The sequence below is a fragment of the Cornus florida genome, unplaced genomic scaffold (genome assembly GCF_030987335.1).
Source record: "Cornus florida cultivar Cherokee Brave unplaced genomic scaffold, ASM3098733v1 CherokeeBrave_3.0.0_Hap2_Chr04, whole genome shotgun sequence".
Taxonomy (NCBI): domain Eukaryota; kingdom Viridiplantae; phylum Streptophyta; class Magnoliopsida; order Cornales; family Cornaceae; genus Cornus; species Cornus florida.
The window spans coordinates 51,626,055-51,653,253 of NW_026775574.1; the positions used below are offsets into that span (position 1 = coordinate 51,626,055).

The 27,199-nt window shown below is 36.1% G+C and overlaps 1 long non-coding RNA gene across 1 annotated transcript; it reads left to right on the forward strand.

The window, feature by feature from the left end:
- Positions 1 to 2,417: 2,417 nt before the first annotated feature.
- LOC132302230 (uncharacterized) lies at positions 2,418 to 8,341 on the forward strand. The gene is made up of 3 exons (XR_009480780.1): positions 2,418 to 3,003; positions 6,764 to 6,865; positions 8,140 to 8,341. It is a non-coding gene; the product is annotated as an uncharacterized LOC132302230 (long non-coding RNA).
- The last annotated feature ends 18,858 nt before the right edge of the window (positions 8,342 to 27,199 follow it).

A 27,199-nucleotide genomic window follows, 5' to 3' on the forward strand; every position in this document is an offset into this window, starting at 1 on the left:
AAGCCCCAGCTATAAGCTTGGGATGCTTTATAAAGGAGTCATCTTTTGTGGAGGGACGCTTAGTCCCAGACTGAACCCCTTTCTGCTTTTGAGAAGAAGAGAGCTTACTCATCTCAACAAGGAGGTTCTTTCTTTCTTGCAGCAACTTAGCAGCTGCTTCCCTCTCCTACTTAGTCATGCGAGGTTTTGGAGGAGGAAGTTCCATCACTGATTGAGAAAGGGAAAGTGGGGCAGATGATAGAAGGATAGCCTCAGAATCAGAAGCATCAAGATTAACGGGTTCTTCAGGATTTTGAACAATTACCAGAGAATCCCTCAAGATAGTCTCAAGAAGAGAAGATAAAAGAAGGACCTTGGCAGAAGGAATGTCATTCTAGACCCTTTCCTGCAAATAAGCAAGGTGACTATCTACAAATTTTGAAGAGAAAAAGTTAGTTTCATGACCCAGGAAGTCTTAAATATAACAAAAATACTTTACGATACAGACGAAGCAAGAAGACTCACCCAAATCATCAAATACGGGAACAAATGGGGCATGAAAGCTCGATCGAATGAATAAATCCCGAGAGGAGGAAGATCGCCACGCCCCTTCGACCTTAACAATTTTGTCTTTCCACTCCTAGTCAGAAGTATTAAGGTGAGAAAAAAGAGTCCTACCTGGCCTAGAATAAAGGTGGAATGTACCCTCTCCGCCTTTCAATCTATCAAGTGAGTAACAAAACAAAAGATTGACAAGATTCAAGGTCAAACCTCGAATCATGTTCAAAGAAAGAAGACAGAAGAGAATACAAAAGAAATTAGGGTTAACCTGAAGAGGGGCCAGATTCAACACCGATAAAACTCGAAGGTAAAAAGGATTAAGGGGGAATCGAAAGGTAGGAAAATGTAAAGCTGAGAAAAACATCTCGCCTTCTTTCAAACCCTCACCTGTACTAAAATTTAAATCATGATCGTACTCCTTAAGGGTAACATCAGAAGGAACGCAATTCTTCTTTCTTAACTGAGAAATCGAAAAAGACTTCCTTTCTATAATATCAGCAGGGAGGACTATAGGACCCCCGGTATAATCACTCAGACTCGCTGCCGCAGTTCCCTATTCGAAATCAGACATATGAACACTATGAGTTCGTTCACTACTCTCTTGACTCATAATGCAAGAAAGATGGAACGAGAAGAGAAACTAACCTCAGCAAATGGAAGGAGATGTTGAAGCAGCAATCAGACTCTCGTCAAAACTCGAGAATAAAACTGCAGATGCAGATGCCCAAATGACAAAAACCCAATATATAAATAGAACGAGGCAGATAATGGAAGGACAAACACAAGGCCCCAAAATCAGCAGCGCAAATGGCAATGATACGCAATAATAGCCGCGAAAACTTCTCCACTTCCCGAAAGCAGTTACAATTCCTTATATGAATCAAATTTATAAAAGGAATCGGGGGAAAAGTGTGGAGGGATAAAACCCCTCCAATCACAACACACCACGTGGCAGCAAAAAAATAGCCCACAACCAAACTAAGACAACTAGAAGCCCACAATCCATTGGAGGCCCAATAGAAGAAGCCATATACACGTACCAATTCAGCCCAATTAAGTGGAGAAAGTTCCACTTAACATGAAAGCTGAATAGAAGGCCCAGTCTCAACAAAGCCCAAAATTCCTTAACGTTTGCCATAATGATGCACACACGATCAATAGGCGTAATTACCCACATTTGGGAATAAAAGCCAAGAAATGGCTCCATGTAAATCTCTGAGAAAAGGTTATAAATAAAGCCTGAATGAGAATGAAGAGCCATCGAATTCCCATCATTGTTCTTCTCCTTAAAAATTGTTTTTATTCTGTGCACTTCTTTTCAGTTTATTTATTTAAGTGTTCAGGTGTAAAAATTTCCACCTACACAAACAATCAAAACAATTAGATTTTCTCCTTGAATCAAAATAATATTAATTAAATGCTTAAATAAACTATATAGACTACAAGAAAAGTGGGCTTTTACGAGGTAGTATTTACGGGATCTTTTATTTTCTCTCGTAAAAGCCCCTTTTTACACATAAAGGGTCATGTTTTCACGGGATGTTAATAAAATCCTCGTTAAAAACTGTTTTCACGGGAGTTTAAAGAGCCCGTTAATGTTTACATATATTTACGAAGGATTGATTCAACTTTAATGGGGAAAAAGCCACTCGTAGATTACATATATTTTTAAGGGAGGATTTTCCTCCCGTGAATATGAAAATAAAAATAAAAAATAAAAATCCCGCCCTCACTTAACGGGGAAAAAGCCACTCGTAGATAAATATTTTTAAGGGAGTATTTTCCTCCCGTTAATATGAAAATAAAAATAAAAAATAAAAATCCCACCCTCACTTAACGGGGAAAAAGCCACTCGTAAATAAATATTTTTAAGGGAGTGTTTTCCTCCCGTGAATATGAAAATAAAAATAAAAAATAAAAATCCTGCCCTCACTTAACGGGGAAAAAGCCACTCATAGATAAATATTTTTAAGGGAGTGTTTTCCTCCCGTGAATATGAAAATAAAAATAAAAAATAAAAATCCCTCCCTCACTTACGAAGGAAAAAGCCACTTGTAAATAAATATATTTTTAAGGGAGTATTTTCCTCCCGTGAATATAAAAATAAAAATAAAAAATAAAAATCCCGCCCACACTTTTCGTCTCCCGCGTGCACAGAAGAGCAACCCGCCAAAAGCCTTTTTTTTTTTTTTTTTTCATGTCACTAACACACAGACCACAAAAAGCCCTAATCTTCTTTCTTTCCCAGCCAGTCTCTCAAAATGCCCTAATCTTCTTTCTTCCATTATTTCTGTTGAGGAGGCTGGATCCCACCTTGTTGCTTACTATGCCGACAACACCCAGCCAGTCTCTCCCCTGCTAAGGCTGCTATCCATCTCTCTCACACACACTTGACCAAGAATCAAGTTCACTTCAAAGCTTGCAACAAACAGTATTGTGACATTCCTCTTCAACAATGAAGCTGTAAGAGTAAACCCTTTTCTACTCTGTTTCTCTCACCTCGTTAAATTTTTTATCTCTTTTCTGGGTCTCTGAACATTAAAGCACGTAGTTTTCTTTTTGTATACTCTATTTTATTTCTCGTTCTTTGATTCTGGAAAATCTTCTACAAATTCGACGTTCGAAGTATATATCTGATTTTGGTTAAAAAAAATTCAATGAATTAATTAGTGAAGATTTTTGTTCACCCAACCGGATCATTTACCCCATCTCCGCTTGAAGTTCTATCTCAAATCTCTGCCTCGCTTGAAGTTCTCTCTCCTATCTATCTCCATCTCTGCTTGAAGTTCTGGTTCGACAGGGAAAGGAAAGTTGGGCGATCTCAACAAATTTCTACCTTGACCAACACAGAGCTATTTGTTCAACCCTCTCTTTACTCTCTAGAACCGAGGATCCGGACTTACCTTCATTCTTCAAGTAATCTGCAATCCCTCTTTCTCAAACATTTTAAGGGTTTTCTTCAATCCCTATTTCTTAAACAATTTTTAGGGCTAACACATGCATATTGTTTTCTCTGGTTGTCGATTTTATTTGCTGGATTTGCTTTGGTTGTGACTAGATTTGGGTTTTTTTGTTTTCCATTTCATTATTGATTGGGTTTTTTTTTTTTGTTTTATGGATGTCTTAAATAATAAATTTTATAACAAAACTAATAGAACCAAATTTATTTGAAAAATTATTCCAACAACCTTAAAAGTGAGTTGCAACATAGCATTGCAAAATAGGACACTCAGTTATTGATAGTTGAGCATGTGCTGTAAGAGTTTGTATGAAAATCTACAATTTCAAAAGTTTTAACATCATGATACCATTAGTCTTGAGGCTTTTGGCTAATAACTTGTACAATTTTTCTCACAAATGTATCACTTAAGATTGTTTTTAGATGAGTTTCTTTTTTTTTTATTGTACATCTAAGAATACATGAAAAACAAGTGAATTTTAAAAATAATGGGCTTACAGAAAATCGATGAGTGTACTTTTGATGTTCCGTTATGTATGTTTTTTGCTAGATGACAATTTTTATTTTTCAATTGACAAATTAAAGTGGGTACAAGTGATGAAATAGAGGTTTGGATTGAATTTTTGAAATCAAGATGTTTAATAAGTAGGATTAAAATTGAACATAAGGAATTCAGTTTTAGCAAAAATTAGAAATCCTTGGAATAATTTGATATAGATTAAGGGTCAAAATATATCGAATCGTGGATACTTAGTTCAAACCTTTCTTTGATCAATTGAACATTTCTTCAATTGGCCGGGTAGCCACTGTTTACACTTTACAATCAAAACATACCAAAACTATTTACAAATAATTCTATCATATTGTGTGGTCAACTACGTCTTGTGTTGGTCCACTAAACTACCTATTAGCCATTCCGATACTTTGTTCTCTAAGTCACTTACCTGTACCTAGTGTGAATGACTAATTCATTAAAACATAATTCAGTTTTAAAACATAATTCAACTATGTCTTGTTTTGGTCCACTAAACTACCTATTAGCCAATCCGATACTTTCTTCTCTAAGTCACTTACATGTACCTAGTGTGAATGACTAATTCATTAAAGAATCAGCTGATGAATCACTCTGAAAGTCCCATCTCCAATTTTACGCATGTCACTCTGATCTCAAGTAATAAGATTAGCAACTCTTTAAAACATAATTTTACCAGTCTTGTTTATATAATTCACAATTTTTAGTTCATGGAACATGCCAACAGTTGCTACCATGCCTTGACGAACATATATATTAAAAAGAAAAAGGGTAAATTCTATAAAATGATCACAAAATGAAAATACGAATATTGAGATGTGGACACGTGGCAAGATCAGAAATGTTGAAATCAGAAAAGATTATTTGTGAAACGTTTAAAGTAGTAACAGCTAAGAGTGAAGACAAATGAGAAAAATCGAGTAAAATGGTTTAGACATGTGTAATGAGATGAGATTAAGAACTGCAAAAGGGAGGAAGATTGATGTGATCTTGCATTGTTGGTAAGGATAGGGGAAAGGAAATATCAAAATTAACATAGGTTCGGATAAAAAAAAATGATATGATTACTTGTGATTAGGTAGAGTAGAATGGAAAATTATGACTCATGTAGCTGATCTTCAATAGTTCGGACAAGGCTTGTTGGGTTCAGTTGTATCAGAACTCTATTTGATATTCTATGTAGCAAGTATTAATGTTTATGTGTTTGTCCAGACCTTTGGTTGTTTTTTATTTCCTCTTTTTGCTGTTTTAAATTTTGTGATACATTTCTTTCCTCGTAAGAGGTTGTTGCTTGGTGCACTGGTGAAAGCTGATGCCTCAGTTACTATTCACAGCCTCAAATAGTGCATCAAATCCTAGTCAACTCCTACCTATTGGCCTTAGTTTAGTAATAAAAATAACAAAATATTTACTACCCATAGATTCCATTCCTGTGCACTTTTTTTGTACTTCCTGCACCCTATCGGTCCCTAAGTGGAGCCAATTCCAATCCATTGTTGTCTACAAACCCCTAAAACCTTTCTTTATTTTATTGAACTCAAAATATCCACGCATTTCTTAGTCGAAGCACAACATAAAACCATTATATTTTATTTCCCAGTGCTGTCTTGTATTAAGACAATTGTTTATAAGCAAATTAGTTGATTCATAAGATCTAACATTCTTTGCTGAGAAAATAACTTATGACAGATATTCTGTGAAAGTTAATTATTAACAGATATGCAGTGCATCACACTTCTAACTTTGTATAGCATTACAGGTGATTCAGAGAAGTTAATAAAAGTGTTGTTTGAGCTTGCGAGGCATCACGCACCGTCAACTATATTTGTTAATGAAATCAATGCAATCATTAGTCAGCGTGGTGAAGGACGCAGTGGGCATAAAGCAAGTAGGCGATTGAAAAATGAGCTACTCATACAAGTGACATCTATTTTTTAGAATTGCAATAATAATATATAAAAAGCATGCTTATGTAGAACTGGAATACAAAACATATAAAAACAAAGCACTAAAAACATCAATGAGTGCAACACTGAATTGGAAATTACCTTAACTAGATATCACATGTTATATCTTTTAAGATCCTGTGTAGAGGATCTTTTTTGTCTATTTTTTTGTTATTGTTGGAGCAAAGGCCTTGTAGCATGAAATGAGTGACACCGTGGACTCAGTTGTAGAAATTCCATTTTATGTAATCCATAGAAGTAAATCCTCTCCACAACATTCATCTGATCTACACAATTCCATCGAAAGCAATATCACGGGAATACTATTTTTTGATTAGTTATCCCCATCTGAATAATAGCAATTACAGAAATGTTATGCGCTCTAGGTACTCCTATGTTAGCTTTTTTTGGACATTGAAAACACACTTGTATGAGTCTAAATAACAGCAATTACAGATATGTTGTGTGCTCTAGGTACTCCTATGTTAGCTTTTTTTGGACATTGAAAACACACTTGTATGAGTGTGTTGGAACCAACTATCATTATCCTCACATTTTGAGGTCATTGTTCAACACTGACACCTGTGTTAATTTATATTTCACGTCATATGTGTGGCTCATGCTTATGGACATTCCTTGCCATTGTATCCAGTACTTCTAAAAAGATTTTGCTATATGATGTCTCTACAATAAATCTACATTTGGTGCACAAGTAAATCACTTAAAAATTCATATATGATTTCATCTCTACTTTCACAAAAATTAATGGCTAGAGTTAGACTGTAGATGGATGGTTTGACGCGGACAAATGAGCTTGTTTTTGTTTTGGCAGCAACAAATCTTCCTTGGGAACTAGATGCTGCTATGCTCCGATGTCTTGAGAAGCGGGTATCCTTTTAAGAGGCTAATTTATACTTCCTTTCTGCATTGAGAGGTTCTATAGTTTAAATGTTAATTGACAAGTTTATTTGTTTTATAATAAGCTTACTATCTGTGGGACAAGTCCTAATTATATTAATACAAATCATATTCTTACATGATGTGAGTGACTTCTTTGTTGCTGTGTCATACGGTTGCTCATGCAATTCAAATAAAAAGCCATGAAAAATCTATAAACACAAGTTATTGGCATGCAAAAGTGGGAGTTGATTGATTGCTTGAGAAATTTCATTGTTGAAATACTTATCTGCTATAAATTACCTTAATTTTTTTTATAAAAATAAAGTGCTATCTGTTTTTTTTTTTCTCAAAAAAAGAAAAATAAAAAACAGGTTATTGTTACGCACAAAGTGGAAGTTAACTGACTGCTTGATAAATTTCGTTGTTAAATTACCTATATTTGAAACAGCTTATCTTTTTATTTTTATTTCAAAGGAACATGATAATTAGAATGCTCATCTGTTCTAAGTTAACTGATTGCTTGATAAAGGAACAGGGTTCTCACGAAAGTTTAAGCTGGAGTCCCGAAAGAGGGTAGCTATATCAGGAGCCAACATAGTCTTAAATGTTATAAATAATGACAGTAATGACATGGCACATCTTCCTGCTATGAATAGAAAATCCAGTCTTTAATAGAACATGTCCATATTAAATGTATTTTTGTAATTTACTTTTATATATTATTTCTTTGTGTTTTTTCCTCTGAGAGTGGTTGATAGGCTATTTTGTCTGGACATGTGCGTTTTTTTTTTTTTTTGGTTGACGGGGAGCGTTCAGGAAGCAAGGGAGAGACCAATCCTTTTGCCTAGTTAAAGAGACTGCTGTTGTGAAGTGGCATTAGTGCTTACATACTTGGTGGGTCAGTGTTGACTGCTGAGGTCTAAATCTTCAGATTTGAAATTGAGTAAGAAGGGAAAAGGGGGGGGGGGGGGGGGAGGGGGGGAATCATTGTTTTTAAAGAATTTCTGGAACTGGTTTGGTTAATTTAAGCTTTAAAGGATTGTCTTTTGTATTGAGCAAACCAATCTGGAATTTTTTATCTTCGTGATGCTCGCACAAGCATGGTTTTATGGCCTACCAAATATGTGAAAGTTCTAGAGGTCAATTGGTCATTCATTAACCTTTTTTTTTTTTGAAAAGTAGTAATTAACATATGATCTGATTTTATTTTCTTTTATTTTTTATATATGTTGGCATTGCATTTTTAATTTTTTTCCTCACAGGATCTATTTTAACCAGCTTATTAGGAGCATAACAAAACCATTACTTTTGAAGTAAGATTAGGAGCATAGTTCTGGTTCTTAATCTTCATATCTGGCAGGTATGTTCTGAATTCTACTAGCTAATGAAGTTCATTTATCAATTATCTCTATGTGAAGTCATGGGTCCTTGTCGTGGCCATTACTTTAATGTTGAAAGCATGGGTCCTTGTCGTGGCTATTACTTTATTGCATTGATATAACATGGGAGTATGGGAACATCGTATGTGGAGGTTGTGGTTGATTGTTATTTATTGTTGATTGTTGTGAAATTGTTGTTGGTTGTTGTTGTGTACTGGTAGAAAGTTTCTTAACATTCCTCTCATTCCAATTTTGATCATCACATCACTCCAATGGAATACCACAATGTGAATCTTGGTTATCTAGGCCCCAATATGATCCAACAACCTCCTCTAGGTCAAATTTCTCCCGGAGTTTAAGCTCCAAAGCTTAGAGGACTTGTGTTTCTTGTACATATGCTCCACTGAGATGAATAGAAAATTACTGCCTCCACATGGTTTAATAACAAAAAAATGAAAAAAAAAGTAACAATAACATTTGATTGAAAAATAACAAAAAATCAAACTTTTCCTCCAAATTTGTTACTTTCTCCATCAGTTGCACATTTCTTTCCTCAGCAATTTCCACCCTTTTCCTTGAAGCCTCTTCATAAGATGAGGATGCACGTTGACGGCTTTGAACTACAAAACCATTTTTTAGCCCACGGAGATATCCCTTCCTAATGCTTAGTTGGTTTTTGCACTATCTTAACATCATTTATGATTGAACTGATACATCAGAATTTTGGGAAACTTGTGCAGCCTTCTTTTTCATTTCATCCTGCAATTAAGTTATTTCGCAACATTATTGACATTTCCAAAGACATAATTAAAATTTAGAATTTTAACAAACTCCCTTAAGTTTTTTTGGAGTATCTGTCACATTCATAGCATCATGCTATCAAAAAACCATCTATGCATCTTAAGCTATTATCTTTGCAAAACGTATCAGAAAAAAACCAATTTGATATCATGTAAACAGAAGTGTGTGTTTTTTGTATTCATCTATGAAAACAAAATATCATGTAAACAATCACAAAAGTAAATGCCTAATTCATATACTGCTAGATGAAATTTAAATTGCATTGGATGGACAAGGAAGTTAGGGAACCTAAAAGAATTGATAAGCTAGGCAGAGGCCACGTCATCTCTATATTAAAATTTCTCAAACTTAAATATGAGATAACTATATTTATTAACAAAAATGAGTCATGTTTGTTCTCAATTGAGCTAAATAAAGAAATCAAACTGAAGATGAAAAATGAAAATAGTGATTATTTGTTTTGTGTTCTTTCCTTTTCTATCTAAAACTCCAAAACAAAGGGAGGATTATGGCCTTCTCTTCCTTTCTTTTGATAGGATAACCCCTATCCCTTCCCTTTGTTTTTCAAATAAATCCATAGATTTTTATAATGAATTCTAATGAATTAAAGAAGATTTTAGACATAGAAATCTAGAATAGTACTTAATTTCTATCTCTGGTGCAGTAGATAGCAACTACTTTAGCCCCATTTCAAGTTTTTCAGCAGATGCCCCGTTTATTGCAAAGGTTGATTTTAGGCTTCATAGTATAAGAAGAGTTAATGAAGTATATAATTCTCCTTATATAGAGGGGTTATCCTATCTTCTACAATAATAAAGGTAAGAGTCTCTTGTAAGTACAAACAAAAGACAACACAAAGAAAACCTTGACAAGAAAATATGTAAGAAAGCTAAAAATTAATGGATAATTTAACCTCTCCTCCATAATAAAATTATGTTTAGTCCTAAGTCCCAACAAATTTAGTACAAGTAAACTCCAAAATGGTATTAGAGTATTGACAACTAACATTCGCAATTCTACTACAGATTCTCGTGAGAAATTTATTTCAATCTCTAATAATAATTAATAAATAAATAAATAAATAAATAAAATAAATGCTCTCTCTTTCTATAGTACTAGAACACTAGGTTGACCAATTAGCATGCTTAAAAGATATGCTAGCAATAGAAGTCAAAGTACCAACAAGTCAGAAATGAGCTATGTTAATAAGAAAATTTTCTGAGGAAGATTTAAGTTAAATTTTCAAAAACAATTTAACGAACCCATTTTGAAGAAGATTCAAGTAAAAAATTTTAAAAGTCAAACCCAATAAAACAAGAAGTGGTAAGCAGATTTCCAACCCCCCTTCCACCTCCCCACCACCAGTTCTGAATTTCCATCTCTGGTGCAGCAGATAGAAACTTCTTCAGCCCCATTCGACCAGTTCTGTATTTTTTTCCTTTTCGATTAAGACACTGTTGGTATTTTCTTTCCCTTTCGATTAAGAAACTAACTTAAAAACAAACGTATAACTAGATCTTAAAAGCTAATAGCCTAAGATTAATGATTCTAGTATGAATAAACAATTTTTTTCATTACCTGAGACCCCATGAAAACATCTAGAAGGGAACAACAAACGTTAGCCATAGTGCCATTCAATAAGTTGAACAGAAAATATTAGGAAAGCAAAGACGGCTTCAGACTTGGTTTGAAATAAAATAAACGTAAATTCTCTAAGCAGATTGGTGTGTCACCTCTTATTTAATATAACTGCAAGATAAAATAAAGACCATTCAATGTAAACAGTGCTCACCTACAATTATCAAGACTCGTCTTCTTTTTTGCAAGCATATCCTTCAACCTCCTAGGGGTAGCAACAACGAAATGCACACACTTCTTCACGACCTCCAACTACGATCTCATATCAACCCCCCCAATGCATAGCAATGGTCTCAATTTTGGATTGCCATGCTCCCTTAAGGGAACTAGAAACTGCTCCACAACTTCACAGTTCTGTAGAGCAAGCCCTCTTGATGGGCAAATTATCAACCCAAATGGCCCTTCCCAATAGATTCAGTAGGACCAACTTTAAGATGTCGAACCCAATTTAGTATCGCATGAATGATCAATCTAAAAAAGAATTGAAGGTAATATTACCAAACCCATCCTATATATATGTAATGACGCAAATTCACACAGAAATTCTAGTGTGTATATTTATATGTGTGTGTTTGTGAAATCTCTCTCTATTTTCACTTGTTAATATCCCAATACGTTTTTCTCTCTCTATATATATGTCTATTTTCAATAACGTGATGTTCTCCAATACATTTTTCTTGTAGTATATTATATTGAAGCTAATGAGTTCTCTAATATGTCCTCTTAAACTAATTATTAGCATAAGCTTAGCTTTGTTGCTGTTTTACAACTATTAACTATATTTGTTCCATGTTAAAGTTGTTATTTTTTCTTTGATGTCAAACTATCAATGTGTCTTAGATTTAAAAGAGCATAACAGTTATGTTTCTTACATTCTATGTCTAAACCTTTATTGGCAGTTGACATTCCTGGTAATCAAGTTTTAGACGCAGAACTTGCACTTGCGGGGTGTTTGCCCTTTTTTGACCTTTTTGTTCTATTTGGAATTGGACGATTGCATGACGGAGTTGAATCCCGGCAAAGCATGGGCATGTGGATTGCATATTTCTTTTTGGGGGTTTTTGATTGTTTTTGGCTTCTCAAAGTGTGGGACTCCATTTTTTATCACACTTTGTTATATATTTTAGAGAGTATGAAATAGAAAACTAGCATTTTGTCATTACTCCATATACATTATTATTATACTAAAATTAAGACTTGTGTGATATAGGTACTTGCTTGGATTTTGTACAATGGATAACGAAGTGGAGGAAGTGTGAAAAATTGAAAGTCAACTTGCGCCAGGAATTAATGAACAATGTGAAGATTGATATCTATTTTTGGAAAATATTAAATTTTCTTTTTAATTTTGGCACATAGAACAATTAATGATGAATTGTAAATTAATGTCTTACTCTTTTGATATATATTTAATAGTGAATTTAAACATGGATTGTTTTTGGTATTGGTATTAAGTGTAAATTTTTAGCATTTTATATAATTGTTTGTGGCCAGGTTATATATGTGAATGATTGGGTAGTAGAGTGCATTAATTTATTTTATATATATATATATATAGCTATCTACAGGTGGCTTTAGACCTCGTAAATAAAATATATAGATGTATTGACAAGAGGCCAAATGTGTCGTACATTAATTACTAACGAGAGGCCATATACCACATTAATTAATTATTAACGAGAGGCCATGTACCACATTAATTAATTATTAACGAAAGGCTAGAAATTTCGTGAGAGTTTTATTTACGGGACGTTAGAATCGTCGTGCTCTAACCTTTTACGAGAGTTATTATTTCCCGTAGCAAGTGGAGAGTATTTACAGGACCATAATACACGAAGGCTCAAAAGTCCCGTGAAAAGTTTTCACGGGAGGTCCACACACTCGTAAAAGACCTTTTTCCGCATAAATTAATTATTAACGAGAGGCTAGTAGTTTCGTAAATTAATTATTAACGAAAGGCTAGAAATCTCTTGAGAGTTTTATTTACGAGAAGCTAGAATCGTCGTGCTTGAATCTTTTACGAGTGTTATTATTTCTCGTAGCAAGTGGGGAGTATTTACAGGACCATAATAAACAAGGGGCTCAGAAGTCTCGTGAAAAGGTTTTCACGGGAGGTCCAGACACTCGTAAATGACATATTTTCTTGTAGTGTATGACGGTCTCTGTGATTCGACACCCTTAATATAGTTCTATTCTGCAAAGATTCGAGCTATTGCGAGTGGTATATTTTAACATATATCAAAACCCTCAAATTCGTGCCAACCACGGACTTTAAGTGAAGAATCATCTCAAGTGGATGCCATAACACACCAAATTTTTCAGCTAGTGGCACGACATCTCTCCTCTTCTCAAAATTCTTCATCAAATGCTATGTGTGTATCTTGCAAAAGCACTTTTTATCATGAAGAAGATTGCCCCACACCGAAGCAATTTTCTAGAGGTACGCAAGAGCAGGCCAATGCTATATTCTCTCAACCTGCACATAATCCTTACTCTAATACATACAATCCAGGATGAAGAGATCACCCAGATTTTTTGTGGAGGCAACCGGCCCCATAAAATTCAGCATTCCAAGGTCATGGGCAACAAAATCAATTTAATGCTCAACCCATGAACTGACCATTCCAAGCTTTTACCAACTATCGTCCTCCTCTATATAATCAAAGCTTTTCAAGTCCAAATTATGCTCCTCTCCACCCGTTCCAATTGGATGAGATATTGAACACCAACAAGCAAATCATGGTTGCCCTTAATGGCATGCAATCAACTGTGCAATTGGTCAATACGCATTTCCAATCAATAGCTAAAATTAAAACCCAGCTGGGACAATTGGCTACTTCCGTGAATCAACTTCATAAAAGGGACATGGGTAAACTTCCAGCTCAAACCGTGGTAAACCCGATAGGGCAATTTGTGACTGATGAACTCCCTCCTCCACGTGGACAACATCATAAACAAGTAAATGCAATCACCACACTTTGGAGTGGAAGAGTTGTGGATAATAAAGTTGGTGAAGAGATTGAAATTCTTGCTCCCAAGGATTCAAGTCCCCCCCAATATATGAAAATTAGTTCAAAAATTCCAAATCCGCCAATCCCAAGTGTTGAGACATCTTATGAGCCCAAGGCTCCTTATCCTCAACGCGTCAAAGAGTCTACACACTTTGGGAACAAAGGTTACAAAATTTAGGATATGTTGGAAGTCTTTAGGCAAGTAAAGATCAACAATCCTCTTCTCGATGCCATAAAATAAATTCCACCTTATGCCAAATTTCTTAAGGATTTATGCACTTAGAAACGCATATCCAAAAGCAATATTCCAAAGAAGGTAAGGTTGACTGAACAAGTGAGTGCTATCATTCAGCACCTCCAAAGTTTAAGGATTGGGGTGCCCCAACAATTTCATGTGTTGTTAGAGACAACGCGATTGAAAAGGCCCTAATTGACTTAGGAGCGAGTGTAAATCTGATCCCTTATTCAGTTTACTTGCAACTTGGCTTTGGCGAACTAAATCCCACTTTGTTTTTCTTGCAACTTGCAGATAGATCCATCAAGCAACCTCGTGGTATCATTTAAGATATAATCATCAAGGTGGACAAGTTCTACTTCCCGGTAGATTTCTTGGTTTTGGATACTGAACCGGTCCTCAATCCCAAAAGACACATTCCTGTGTTCCTTGGTCAGCCTTTCTTAGTCACGGCTAATGCTTCAATTAATTGCCGGACCGAGGTGATGGATATTTTTTTTGGGAATATGAAGGTTAACTTGAACATTTTTAATGCATCTCAACATACTCCGGATGAAAAGGAATGCTTTACTCTTAACACATCGGATGAATTGGTCAAAGAATCTCTCCCATTCATTCTAGGTCAAAATGTTCTTGAAGATCAAAAATTCATGATAAATGTAAAAAGATTGTTATCAATCATCTTAGTTGGTATAAATCCAACTTTTCAGTCTTCTCGGTGGGAACCACCAAGTGAATCCCTCTCTTGGGAAAATAAATCTCTTTTCACTTTTCTATTCAAATCCCTGAACTTCGAAGTTGAACCACCGGATATATGTGAGAAAGGTAGTAACCTTCTTATGAATGTTCAAGAGTTTAATTATGAAGGAATCTCGATACCATCTCAAAAACAACCGGATGGCTTGAATTTGAAAATGAAAAATCTTAGGTTGTGGGATGTATTTGAATCTCTTAGGACAAAATTTGCTTATATTATCCCTTCACCGAGCATTGATGCAAATTTGTGACCTTATGAGGGAGACAAATTGTGCAATAGAAATGTGGAGACCGTCCTCTTGACGGATCCAATATATGAGGACTAATGAGATTCCCATCTCGTCGAGCTATCGACATTAAACTTTGCCATTCTTAGGGAGCCCCAAGCTTCCTAATTCCTAATCTCTTATTCTCTTTTTCTCTTCTTCTAAAAAAATAAAAAATACTAAAAATTGCCCAAGTATGAACCTCAAAATTAGCGCTTTCACAAAAGTGCTCCTAATCTCATTTCGTTGGTTATACTAGGTGTCTCGGGCATCAAATAGGCTGTGGTACAAAAATTGGAATTTTTTAGGATCATTTTGGGCTCCAAATTGCAAAAATAAAAATCCAAAAAATTAGAAAATTTTCATCTGAATGCAATGCTTCTTGGGAGCAAATTTTTTTTCCAAAACCCAAAAATTTGACTCTTTTTGGAACATGTCCATTTTCGATTCTGACTGTTCTAAGGGGTGTAGTGATAGTACATCATGTCCAAGTGTTCCCGTGAATTATGGATTCCGTTGCGGCATCCAAATGGCTGGAATAAAAAATAGTCCCCAACCTATTTTGCGTCCGAACGCCCCACCTTACGTCGAGACAGCTAGTGTCTTCGTGAGTGTCACAGCAAGGCCATGGCATCTGGCGTCTAGAAGTCGCTTATTACATCTTGACGCTAATGCCCAGAATTGGGGCCCATTCCACTTATCTCTATATAATTATCCCCCTATTCTTTTCTATTCTTCTATACTCTCCATATTTCGACCCCACCTCTCTCTAAAGCTCATTTTTCTTATCTTTGTACTTCCATAGAATTCTCCAATCATCATCATCCTCTATTAAACCCACAAATCAATGGTTTAATCTCTTCATTGTCAACAAGGGGAAAAACTTCATCTTCTTCATTGTGGTAAGTCTTCCCTTCTATTTTCTTCTTTTTCAATTCTTCCAAACATAAATTTTGTTTGAAGAGGATGGGAATTATTGATTTAGATGGTGAGGTTGTGTTGGGACTTGGAGGAATTCTATTAGTATGCTCTCTTTGTGGCTTTTCTAAGCTTTATTCCATATTTTTACACTAGGTAACTTGGTGTTGCCCACCACTTGTTCGTAAAAATTCCTCAACTAACTTTTCAAGTTCAAATGGAACCAAAGATTGGATCAAAGAATGCTAGCTCATCTCAAGAGTCATTTGTTCCTAATTGGAGTGAATGGCCTCTCGAATTTGAGATTAGATTCGCCATTAGAGATGTCGTCAGAAGGCATTCCGACACGAAGTGGGTAGTCAATAATCTCAAGGAACGTGGCTTTACATCCATATTCCAGCCATATCATTATGCGGTTCATCCTCGCTTGGTCCGCTAGTTCCACCAGAATCTTTCATATAAATGTGAGGAATCAACCAGACTTTCGACTACCATTGATTGCACCGTGCTTACATTCACATTCGATGATTTTGCTAGTGCATGTGGCTGCCCCATCAACTCACCAGTTGATGCAAATGGTCAACCTCTCTATGGTCCACTCCCAGATATACTTGACTTATTGGATGACTTAAAGGATATTTTGAAGGAAATAGCCCATAGTAATCTCACAATCACAGAGAGTAACTTGACTAAAAAGTCCTTTTTTTGAATTTGGTTCATCGAGGTTGTGCTAGCTTCATAGAGCATAGTGGTGTATTCCTTGATTCTCTCTATTCAGCTGAAAATAACTTTTGGTTTTTGGTTCCCACTTTAATTATGGACCAAATCTTAATGGTCTATAAAGACTTTATTATCCAACAAACCAAAATCTCATTGGCATGGTCCTTTCCTTTCCCCTATCTAATCACAAAGATGATTAAGGATCAAGGGTTTGTTATTCCATGCAATGAACTACGTGCAACCTCGAAGGCGGTATACAACCTTAAAAAGTGGAAGGAGTCGCATATTGACCGTGGTGGTGCATGCCCATCTTCTTCTCACACTCTGATGTAGGATTGAGCATCTTGTGGCTCTTATTGCTTTCTTTTCTTGCAATTTGCGATTATGTTATGTTGTTTGGATATTGTTGTTTATTTTGGGCCATGTTTGGCATGACATTATGGGTGCACTTTTTGATGCACACAGATTTTGATTTCTTTCCCAGTTTATAATAAAGCATGACTTGTTTTCTAGATTTCTATTTATATATATACCTATGCTTTTATTCTTGGTATCCAGTGTATGTTGACAGATTATTAGGTACAATTTTGGGGGAGGACACTTGGCATCTACTACAGGATTGGATGTGTAGCTTGCAAGCTTTAGCACTCGGTAGTGTTACTTCTTTTTACCTTTTCTGTATGCTTAGTTTTTATACTTGTCTACATACATTGAGGACAATGTACCATTTATTTTTAGGGGGACTTAGTGATAAGCGTCAAATATTACATATTTAAGCGCCCTTAATTGCATTAGTTAAGTTCATTTTTTGAGATGTGTACATAGATTAACTACATTTTTATATCTTTATGTTTTTGTAGGTCTTATTGCTAAAAAGGAATAAGAATAAGGTTTTAAGGATTTTTGGAGCACAAGTCATATCAGGCCTACATATCAAGTAGTTTTCAAGGGAAAATGACCTGAATAGACGATGGATACAACCAGAGCTAAAGAAAGAAGAAGAAGCCATAGAAGCATGCCTTGCGTCTGGACGTAAGAACTGGCGTTCGGATGCCACCTTTTAGTTCCTCATGTCCGGACGCAAGATTTGGCGTTTGCACACAAAACCATCAGGACCTCGCGTCCGGTAGCCATTCTTCGCGTCCGGACGCAAGGCTACCGGCCCCTATTTTAATTAAGTCTGATTTTATTCTATCTTGAGTGGAAATTCAAATTTTGAACGAATTGTTTTATTTGGAGACTCATGTAAGGATAAAGGTGGGGCAAAGGCTTGTATCAAGTCAGTTAGTTTTGGTTTTTGAAAAGATATTGTGAAGGAGAGGATTTTCTTAGGGTTCTTGGCTGAGTTTTGCAACAATGGGGAAATGAGGAAATTTCTTTTCTTCTTCAATCCTGGAGATTGCTACCATATCCATGAGACGCTAACTTCCTTTCTAGGGAGTTGATGTAACCTAGACCTAGTAAACATATATTAATTTGTGTTTCAATTTGGGGATTTTTATTGTATATATTCAGTTTCATAAATTAGAAGTATTTACATTGAATTGATGTATTTTACATTGAATTGATATATGTGATTATCAATTGAATATATATTTGTGTTGATTTGTTATCTTGTCTTAGAAACTACATTGACACAATTATACACTTGATTTCTTAAACTGAATATGGGAAAGAATTTATGAAATGGTTATATTGGCTTGTAATTGAGTATTTATATAGGTTATGCTCAAGGAAGATGGACTATACTACACCTTTAGAATATTGTAGTTAGGTAGATGGTCCATACCAACTGAAGATAATCTATGATATTTAATTGATTTCATGTGCTGCAACATACCATTGAAGGACCTTGATAGGCCATGCCTAGGGAATATTCATACCACAACCTAGCTTAGGTGGATGAGCTATGCTAACCAAAGATGGGTTCTGCTTAGTCGTGAAATGTATGATTTTCTTGACAAGGTTGGGGTAGTTTTATGCCTTTACACATCATTTTATATATATAATTGTCTATCCCCAAGTTGAGTGCAATTTAACATGTTTATGAGGTTGAGGTGAAGTCAATTTCTTAGCCTTCTCTTTATAAGTTCAATCCATTAAAATCACATTATTTACTGTTTTATGAAATTTAAATTCATAGGTTAGGTGACAAACCGATTGAATTATCATCTCTGTTATCAAATTAGGAAGTAATTTTACAATTCTGTTTGCCATAAACTAGCAATCCTTGTGGTTCAACAACCCCCTACTATACCATTAATCTGCAATGATGAATGTGCTATTATTATAAGTGGTATTTTTAAGTGGTACACATTTGTGAACCATCAACTTTTTGGTGCCGTTGTCGGCGATTGCATACGGTTTTGTAATCAAAATTTAAAAATTACTTCATTATTTGATTGTATATATATATATTTTTATATTTTTTGTGTTCTTGTGTTGCTAGGGGCTAAAGAATTTTCAAGTGATTTAATTGCGAAATTTGAAGTCTTACGGACTTTGGGTAAGTTTTTGAAGTTCTTTGTTATATCTTTGTTTGCCCTTGTCGAGGCTATTGCAATTTCTTGTTTTATTCAAAGCATAGGTCCTTGTTGTGGCCAATTTAATCTAATTTTATTATTGTTGAATTGAGGAGAAAGGGATAATGTATGTGGATGTATTGGTGAAGGGTTGTTGTGATTGATAGTTGATGGTAGGTTGTAGATCATCGTCTTTACCACATCGTGAGGAACCAATTGATATTGCTTTACTTGAAATAACTCTTAGGTAACAAAGAAGGAACCTTAGGGAGCCTGAAGCTATAAGAGAACTTGAAATTGAAGTAGACAAAATGGCTAATGAACATGATAATCTCGAAAATGTTAATGCTGAAAATGAAAATTTAGCACCAATGACTCTTAGGGACCACTTTGTACCCTCTACATATATATCTCCATCATGCATTGTCATGCCCAATGTTGAGGCTCACTATTATGAGATCAAATCTACCACAATTCAAATGCTTCTGACATATCATGGGTTTGATAATAAGGATCCGTATAAACATCTTGATGAGTTTCTGGAAATCTGCCCCAACATCAAGATATGGGACTTCCCCCAAGATGCACTTCATATGCTTTTCTTCCCATTCTCTTTAAAAGATAGAGCAAAATATTGGTTGAACTCTCCTGTTGCAAGTTCCACCACTTCATGGGTCCAATTACAACAAGAATTTCTTAAAAAGTATTATCTTGTGAGTAAAACCAATCAAATGCGTCATTCCATTCTTAGTTTTTCCCAAATTGATGGGGAAATATTCTATGAGACGTGGGAGAGACTTCAAGATTTTCTGAGGAAGTGTCCGCACCACTAAATTCCAAAGTGGTAATTGGTGTAAGCCTTCTATGATGATTTAACAGAACCACATAGACAATTAATCAATTTTTCGTGTAGGGGCATGCTTATGTCCAAAAATCTAGATGATGCATGGACTTTACTTGCGAACATAAGTTAAAATTCTATGTAACATAGTTCTTGTAGAGCTTCTACATCTAATATAGTCAACCCTCAAATCCATGTCAACCACGGACTCTTAGGGAAGAATCTTCTTAAGGGATGCCATAGCCCACAAAGTTTTTCAGCTTATGGCACCACACCTCTCATCTTCTCAGAATTCTTCATCTAGTGCTATGTGTGCACATTGCACATGCACTTTTCATAATGCAGAAGATTATCCCACACCGGAGCAATTTTCTGAAGGTATGTCAGAATAGGTTAATGCCATGTTCTCTCACCCTGGAAATAGTCCTTACTCTAATACATAGAATCTGGGTTGGAGAGATCTTCCAAATTTTTCATGGAGGCAACAAGCCCCACAAAATTCATCATCTCAAGGTATTGGGCAATCAACTCAATCTAATTTTTAGTCCATGAACCGACCATTTGAAGCTTCTTCAAGTTATCATCCTCCTTCCTATAATGTAAATTTTTCTAATCAGAATCATGTTCCTTTGCAACAGTCCCAATTAGATGAGCTAGTAAATTCCAATAAGCAGATAATGGCTTCCATTAGTGGTATGCAATCAACTGTGCAATTGTTTAGTACTCATTCTCAATCAATAGCTAATATTGAAACTCAACTAGGACAATTGGTTAATTCAATAAATCAGCTTCACAAGAAGGACATAGGAAAACTTCCAGCTCAACCTGTGGTGAACTCGAAAGGGCAATATATAATTGATGAAATCACTCCTCCGAGTGGATCAAATCTTGAGCAAGTTTAAGCAATCACCACACTTCGGAGTAGAAGAATTATGGATAGCAAGGTTGATGAAAGAGTTGAAACTCTTGCTCCCAAGGATTCAACTTCTTCATTAAAAAATCTGAAATATAGTCCAGAAATTCCAAATCTGCCAATCCAAAATGTTGAGACATCTTATGAGCCTAAGGCTCATTTTCCTCAATGCCTCATAAAGTCCACACATTTTGGGAAAAAGGGCGATAAAATTCAAGAAATGTTTGAAGTCTTTAAGCAAGTAAAGATCAACATTCCTCTCCTTGATGCCATCAAGCAAATTCCACCTTATACAAAATTTCTTAAAGATTTGTGTACTCAAAAACACACTTCTAAGAGCAATATTCCTAAAATGGTGAGGTTAACTGAACAAATAAGTGCTATCATTCAGCATAATACACCTCCGAAGTTTAAAGATCCAGGTGCCCCAACAATCTCGTGTGTCATTGGAGACAATGAGATAAAAAAGGCCCTCCTTGACTTAGGATCAAGTGTAAATCTGATTCCTTACTCAGTATACTTGCAGCTTAGCTTAGGAGAACTCAAATCCATTTTGGTTGTCTTGTAACTTGTGGATAGATCTGTAAAGAAACCTCGTGGTATCATTGAGGATGTACTTATTAAGGTGGGCAACTTCTATTTCCCGATAGACTTTATGGTTCTAGATACTGAACCGGTCCATAATCCAATAAAACATATTTCTGTGATCCTTGGTTGGCCTTTCTTAGCTACGGCTAATGTTTCAATTAATTGTTTCTTTTGGAAATATGAAGGTGAAGCTCAATATTTTTAGTGTTTCTCAACTTCTTTTGGGGGAATACGAGTGTTTCTCTCTTGACATCATTGATGAAATGGTTGAAGAATCTCTTCCATTTATTTTAAGTCAAGATCCTCTTGAAACTTGCTTGGCTCATTTTGACTTTGAAAATTACGACATTGATCAATCTATTAGAGAAGTCAATTCTTCGCTTAAAGCCAATGTAATCTCGGACTTTCCTTCTTGGAGAGTGCCAAAGGAAACTCTTCTATTAATTTTCAACACTCCTCTTATCCCTTCACTGAAATCTCCACCTCAACTTGAGTTAAAGCCGCTCCTAGTTAATCTCAAGTATGTATTTCTTGGTATCAACAAAACTCTTCCGGTTCTAATGGTATCGGATCTTTCCATGGACCAAGAAAATAGCCTTTTTAGCGGTGCTACAAGAGCACAAAGAAGCTATTGGCTGGTCGGTGGCTAATTTAAAAAGAATTGACCCCTCTATTTGCATGCACCACATTCTTTTGGAGGAGGACGCCAAACCTTCCCGAGAGGTGCAGCATCGGTTGAATCCTAATATGAAGGAGGTTGTCATGAAAGAGGTAATCAAGCTATTAGATGTGGGAATCATTTACCCCATCTCGGATAGCAAGTGGGTAAGTCCCACTCAAGTTGTTCCAAAGAAGTCCAGCCTCACCGTTGTTGAAAATTCAGCGGGAGAACTTGTGCCATAACGCACCACCACAAGTTGGCGTGTGTGCATTGATTACAGGAAACTAAACTCTGCCACTAGGAAAAATCATTTTCCACTTCCATTCATTGATTAAATCCTAGAAAGGTTAGTTGGCCAAAGTTACTATTATTTTCTTGATGGTTATTCTGGCTATAAGCAAGTGGCTGTAGATCCTCAAGATCAAGAGAAGACCACATTCACTTGTCCTTTTGGAACTTTCGCTTATCGTCGCATGCCCTTTGGGTTGTGTAATGTGCCGTCCACTTTCCAGAGATACATGATGTCTATATTTTTTTGATATGGTTGAAAATTTTCTTGAAGTATTCATGGATGATTTTTTTGTCTTTGGATCTTCTTTTAACTCTTGTCTCCATAAATTATCACTTGTGCTACAAGGATGCAAATATACCAATCTGATCTTAAGTTGGGAAAAGAGTCATTTCATGGTACAAGAAGGGATTGTCTTAGGACACATTATCTCTAAAAGAGGGATTGAGGTTGATAAGGCAAAATTTGAATTAATTCATAGCCTTCCTCCTCCCTCTTCGGTGAGATAAATTCGATCTTTTCTTGGCCATGCTGGCTTTTATTGCTGCTTCATCAAAGATTTTAGTAAGATATCTCGGCCTTTATGCCATCTTCTTGAAAAGGACACTAATTTTAACTTTGATGAAGCATGTTTGGAAGCTTTTAAGAAGCTTCGTTCACTACTCTCTTCTGCCCCAATCATAAAACCACTTAATTGGTCTCTTCCCTTTGAGATCATATGCGATGCATCCGATTATGCATTAGGTGCTGTTTTAGGCCAACGTGTCGATAAAACTCCTTATGCTATTTACTACGCTAGTAAGACCCTCTTAGATGCTCAAATGAATTATACAACAACTGAGAAAGAGTTGCTAACAGTTGTCTAAGCCTTGGATAAATTTTATTCATATCTTATTGGATCCAAGGTCATTATCTTCACGGATCATGCCGTGTTAAGACATTTACTTGCAAAGAAAGAGACCAAACCTCAACTAATTCATTGGATACTCTTACTCCAAGAGTTCAACATTAAGATTAAAGACAAGAAATGAGCTGATAATATAGTTACAGACCATATCTCTAGGCTTCTTATTAAGAACACTTATGATTTTTCTCCAGTTCATGATTCCTCTCTGGATGAGCAACTATTCCAGATTTTTTATGTGTCGCCTCCTTGGTTTGCTGGCATTGTCAACTATCTTGCGGTTGGAAAAATTCCATCAAAATGGTCTAAGTAAGAGAAAGACCGGTTCTTCGCTCAAATAAAAAATTTCTTTTGGGAAGACCCGGAATTGTTCAAGTATTTCCCGGATCAAATTATCCGGAGATGTATTCTTGAATCCGAAGTCCAAAATATCTTGAAATTCTGCCACACTCTTGAATGTGGAGGACATTTCAGTGCCGAAAAGACTTCATCTAAAGTCCTTCAGAGTGGATTTTATTGGCCTTCATTATTCAAGAATGCTTACAACTTTTGCAAGTCTTGCATGCGATGTCAAAAGCTTGGGGCCATGTCTAAAAGGGACATGATCCCATTGAACTCCATTCTAATTATCGAAATCTTTGATGTCTAGGGAATAGATTTTTAGGGACCATTTCTATCTTCATATGGTTATTTTTACATTCTCCTAACAGTGGACTACGTATGTAAATGGATAGAGGCTGAGGCGACCATAACCAATACCATACTGTAGTTGTCCAGTTTATTCAAAAGAATATATTCAGTCGGTTTGGCACACCTCGGGAACAATTAAGTGATGGAGGATCTCATTTCGACAATCATTATCTTCGATCTATTCTACTTAAATACTCTGTCAATCATAAGGTTACCACGCCTTACCATCCTCAATTGAGTGGTCAAGTAGAAGTCTCAAACGGGAAATCAAGCATATTCTTAAAAAGACAGTTCGACCGGACCGCAAAGATTGGTCATTACGACTGAACGATACGCTTTGGGCCTACCGAACTGCGTTTATCATACCGGATTGTTTACAGTAAGGCATGCCACTTTCCGGTTAAATTAGAGCATCGAGCCTTTTGGGCCATAAAGCGGTTTAATTTTAATCTTGATCAGGCCGGCTCTAACAGAAAATTGCAGCACAATGAGCTAAAAGAAATCCGGAATGAGGCTTATGAAAATGCCAAAATTTATAAAGCAAAGACTAAAGCATTCCATGATAAACATATCATTAATAAGTCTTTTGCTTCAGGTCAAAAAGTTTTGCTTTTCAATTCCCGATTACAACTCTTTTCAGGAAAGCTTTGATCACGCTAGGAAGGTCCTTTTCTAATCAATTTTATGTTCTCCTATGGTGCAGTTGAGCTGTAAGACCCGAAGAATGGGAATCTTTTTAAGGTTAGTGGTCAGTTGCTTAAGCCTTACATTGACAACCTAGTCCCGGTCGGATATGTGGATTACATTATCTTGCTGGATCCAATTTATGAGGACTAGAAGGATTCCCATAACGTCTAGCTATCGACGTTAAATTTAGCACTCAAAGAAAGCAATTATTTCTATCCCAAGCTTCCTTATTTCCTTGTTACTGTGAACCAAAAATCTCTAAAAATGCCTAGGTAGAAACTCCACTTTGCATTCTTCAAAAATCATTTAGATTTCCATTCCAGTGGTTATCTTGAGTTTTTACAATTATTAAAAGGTTTTGGTAACATTGTTATGAGTCTTCAAGTAACAATCCATTAAAGGCACTGGGCACATTCGTGTCCAGACGCCAACCCCTGGAGCTTCCGCGACCAGACACCACTTCTGTCGTCTAGATGCCATTACCTACTGTATCCCGCGTCTAGACATCACCTCCGGCATCTAGACACCATTCTACATATATCACTCCCGAGCCTTATCATTGCTGAAATCACGTTCAGTTACAGTCTACGTCCGGACGCCATGCCTCACATCCGGACGCGAAGGCCCAATTGGAGGAACCCGAGCCCAGCTTTGTTTTTATAAATTGATCCCTTCCTTATACAATTGCACTTCCTCCCTTCCATCTTCAAAACATACGTATCCCACCTTCTAACCCTACCTTCCTCACCTTTTCAAATTTATTTTTCACTTTCTGCATCTCCATTAATCATGAAATCTTCCTCTTCTATTATCATCAATCCATCAAAGAAGGCAAGATTTAAATCTCCAAATTGAGGTAAGTTATTTCATCTTCCATCCTTCAATTCTTGAATATACCATGGAGATTAGAACTTGATTTTGAGGGAGATTGAGTTTTTAAGTGACGAATTGTTGTGCTTTAATTCTAAATTCATGCTTGTTGGATTCAAATAATTTAATATTCATAAGTGTTCTTTACTTTTCAGTCTTGCACACCACGTGTTTGATAAAATTCCTAAACCAACTTCCTTCACTCAAATGGCCTCTTCCTCCGCTTCTAAGTGCCCTCTCACTTTCGAGGGGTCTTTTGAGGACACTTCTACCTAGGATTGGACTGACTGGCCCATTGAATATGAGACCGAATTCATAATTGAGCATGAATTTTAAGACCATCCGAAAATGGTTTGGTCTGTTTTAGAGTTGAAAAATCGTGGTCTTGAAGCTTTATTTAAGCCATGCGCTCGTGTTTTCCTTCCGCGGATCATCCGGCAATTTTAAGCCAACATGTCACACTCTTGCGCCGAGCCAAATGTGATATGGACAACAATTGATGGCACGCCTTTTGCATTCACCATCAATGACATTGCCACAGCTTGGGACGTTCCTATGACTTTTCCCTTAAATGATGACAAGAGCCCATCTATAGCATTTGTCCAGACACAATTACTTTACCGGACACTATGTGTGAAATTTATTACAATAGCTTTACACATCGTCACACAATAAGCACCAACAAGTCCTACATTCCATGCCGGATTTGGTTTTTAGACTCTATCCTTATTCAGAATGTCTTTCCGGTTGCTAGGCATTCAGAAAGGAAGGGTGTTTTTCTGACTACACTTTATGCTGCGGAAAGAGGGTATTGGTTTTGTGTTCCACAACTCATTTGGGATTAAATCCTGAAACTCTATCGTGAACTCATTGTGAAGCAAGTAGATGCTTTGACATGGGCATTTCCATTTCCTTATTTGATCACTAAAATGCTAAAGAAAAAGGGACTCATGGTGCGTTGGAGTGAGGAGAAATTGGAGGATGTGTATCAATATAATCTCACTGAATGGAAGAAGAGTAGTTCTCAATTGAAAAAAGGGTAGACAACTACGAATCGGTGATGAGTTCAATTGGGGTGATCTGACTATTCCTTTGGAGGCTGAGCATGATGACCCTGCACCTGCTGGTCCAATGCCACCTGTAAGTATGACTCTCTTAACACCAGGCTTGACGCTCTTCAGCTACAGGTCAGTACCATGGAGGGCACTCTTACAGAATTTTGTCAGGAGACAAGAGAAGGACAGCAGATTCTGCAGGCAATGATGCAGTCACTTATTGACCATGGTGGTGCCGGTCCGGGTCCATCTTCTTCCACCTTTATGGAGCATTGAGCATTGTTTTTCTTTTTAGTTTTTTTATAGTTCATGCTATTTATTTCTGCTTTGTGTGTTTTAAATAATGTTTGGATTTGGGCCGTATTTGGCATGATAATTGTGGGTGCACTTTTTGATGTGCACCTATTTTGGTTTTCTTTCCTGGTTTTGAATAAAATATGACATATTAATTCATATTTATATCTTTATATATGTCTATACTTTTATGCTTGGTACCAAGTTTTTGTGAACAAATTATCAGGTCCAAGTTTGGGGGAGCGAAATTTAGTTTTTTTAATGCGACTGGTTGCACTAGAGTT